Genomic DNA, 3,071 nt, shown 5'->3' on the forward strand with positions numbered 1-3,071 from the left:
ATATGTTGAACCATCCTTGTGACCCTGGGATGAATCCAACTTGTTCATGGTGTACAATCTTTTTTATGTGTTGTTGGATTCAGTTTGCTAATATTTTATTGAGAACTTTTGCATCTATATTCATTAAATATATTGGCCTGTAATTTCTTTTCTTGATACTGTCTTTGGTTTTGGTATCAGGGTGATGATAGCTTCATAGAATGTCTTTAGGAGTGTTCCTTCCTGTTCAATCTTTTGGGAGAGTTTGACAACAATCAGTATAAGTTCTTCTTTGTATGTCTGGTAGAACTCACCTGTGAAGCCATCTGGTCCTAGACTTTTTTTGTAGGGTTTTTTTTTTTTTTTCAGATTCTATTTCATTTCTAGTGATTGGTCTATTGAAGTTATCTATTTCTTCTTGATTCAATTTTGGTGGGTTGTGTGTTTCTAGAAACTTGTCCATTCCTCTAGCTTGCAAAATTTTTGGCATATAATTGTTGATAGTATTCTCTTATGTTTTGTTTTGTATTTCTGGGGTATCAGTTGTGATTTCTCCTCTTTCATTTCTTACTTTGTTTATTTGGGTCTTCTCTCTCGTCTTCTTGGTGAGCCTGGCCAGAGGTTTGTCAATATTTTTTACCCTTTCAAAGAAAGCTCTTGATTTTATTGATTTTTTTCTGTTGTTTCTTTTTAATCTCTATTTTATTTCCTCTCTGATCTTTATTTTTTCCTTCCATCTGCTGATGTTAGGTTTTGTTTGTTCTTCTTTTTCTAACTCTTTTAGGTGGTGGATTAGGCTGTTTATTTGAGATATCTCTTGTTTCTTGAAGAAAGCCTGTGTTGCTATGAACTTCCCTCTAAGAACTACTTTTGCTGCATCCCGTAGATTCTTTTGGTCGTGTTTTCATTGTCATTTCTCTAACGCTTATTTTTAAATTTCTTCTTGATTTCATCATTGATCCATTGGCGTTTTTTTTTGATCCACTGGTTTTTTAATAGCATGTTTAGTCTCCATGTAATCATTTTTTAACTTGTTTCTTTTTCCATGGTTGTTTTCTAGTTTCAGAACATTGTGGTCAGAAAAGATGTTTGAAGAAGTTTCTATCCTCTTAAATTTGTTGAGGCTTGTTTTGTGCCCTAGTATGTGGTCAATTCTAGAGAATGTTCCCTGTACACTCAAAAAGAATGTGTATTCTGGTTTTATGGGATGTAATGTCCTGAAAATACCAATTAAGTATAACTGTTCTATTGGATCATTTAGGATCTCCATTGCCTTATCGATTTTCCATCTTGAAGATCTGTCCATTGATGAGGGCAGGGAGTTAAATTCTCCTACTATTATTGTATTATTGTCAGTTTCCCCCTTTATGTCTGTTAGTACTTTTTTATGTATTTGGGTGCTCCTATATTGGGTGCATATATATTGACAGATGTAATATCCTCTTCTTGTATTGCTTTTATCATTCTATAATGACCTTCTTTATCTTTCTTTTTAGCCTCTGTTTTAAAGTCTATATTGTCTCATGTGAGTATTGTGACTTGTACTTTCTTCTAATTTGCATTTGTATGAAATATTTTTTTCCATCTCCTCACTTTCAATCTATGTGTATCCTTTGTGCTGAAGTGGGTCTCTTGAAGCAGCATATTGTACGCTCTTGTTTCAAGGAAAAGATAGAGACAGAAGGCTTATTTAAAGAAACAGTAGCTGAGAAGTTTCCAAATCAGGGGAGAGATTTGGATATCCAAGTTCATCAGTTCAGAGGGCACCAGACACACTCAACTCAAAACAATATCTTCCTGCTTGCATTTAAAGAGGCTTTTTTTTTTTCCCCTACATTTTAGATTCTACTAATTGAGCCAAGGCTGTAGTCTCAAGCAGTGTGGGCTGCCTTTGCATTTCAAGAGTGTGATAAGAGCTATAACTTCAAGTGTTCTCTTAGAAGTACTTTTCTCTCTCAGTGTCAAAATTCTGAAAAGGTATTTTATCAAGCCAGCTGTATTTAATTGTGCATGCAAAAATCAATCTTGGTATGTCAAAAAAAATTTTATCCTAGCCATTTTAGGGTTAGATAAGTATTTGAAAGTATTGGCTCCACACCAGTTGTAGAAGCCAGCCAGAGTTCCAGTGAGTGGCTGCCTGTCTAGGAGCTGGGAGGCTTTAGAAGCACAACCTTCCACTTTCTCTTAGTTTCATTTTATTATAAAGTGTGAATCAAAAATTAAATTTAAATGTTCAATTTTATGCCACATTCTAAAAAGTTAGCCAGCTCAATTCACTCCAAAATTCATTCCAAGCCTTCCTGCCTGGAAATTCCCTCTAGGTCTTCTGCCTAGGAACTTCCCCGTATGGCCTCTAAATAGGAAATTTACCAATACACACTTAAGATTTCAAGTCTTAAGATGACAGCTCAAATAAAAGTCATGTGCCATCACTTAATACAAGGAGATTCAGATATCAGGAAAAACTCACTGAATCACCTGAAAGGTGCTGTGAAGCTGGAGGAGCTCAAGGGGCAGGCCCATGCTTGATACCAAGCGCCACTCCAAAGTAGACTCCAGGTGACCTCAAATGGGTTTTTCTGATATCCTACCGACCATGTCAAATAATGTCTATAAAAATAATCAATAACCAATCAATAATAAGAATAGAAAAGAGTTTTATTTGAGCTAAACTGAGGACTAGCCCAGAAGCCTGCTTGCCAGATTACTCTGAGAAACTGCTCTGGAAAAAGCAGTGTTTTCAGCACAGTTTTACCTCCTCAGAACAAAGAACATTAAACAAGTCAGGGATACATTTCTTCAAGGTTTCAAAAAACAGACCAGCACATACACATACAGCACATCCAGAATGGCCTTGGCACCTGGGAAGGGAGTCCTATCATAAATAGGCTTCCAACGGGCTTCCCTAGTGGCGCAGTGGTTGAGAATCCACCTGCCGATGCAGGGGACATGGGTTCATGCCCCGGTCCGGGAAGATCCCACATGCCGCGGAGCGGTTGGGCCCGTGAGCCATGGCCACTGAGCCTGTGCGTCCGGAGCCTGTGCTCCGCAACGGGAGAGGCCACAACAGTGAGAGGCCCACGTACCACAGA

The sequence above is a fragment of the Physeter macrocephalus genome, chromosome 1 (assembly GCF_002837175.3).
Source record: "Physeter macrocephalus isolate SW-GA chromosome 1, ASM283717v5, whole genome shotgun sequence".
NCBI lineage: Eukaryota > Metazoa > Chordata > Mammalia > Artiodactyla > Physeteridae > Physeter > Physeter macrocephalus.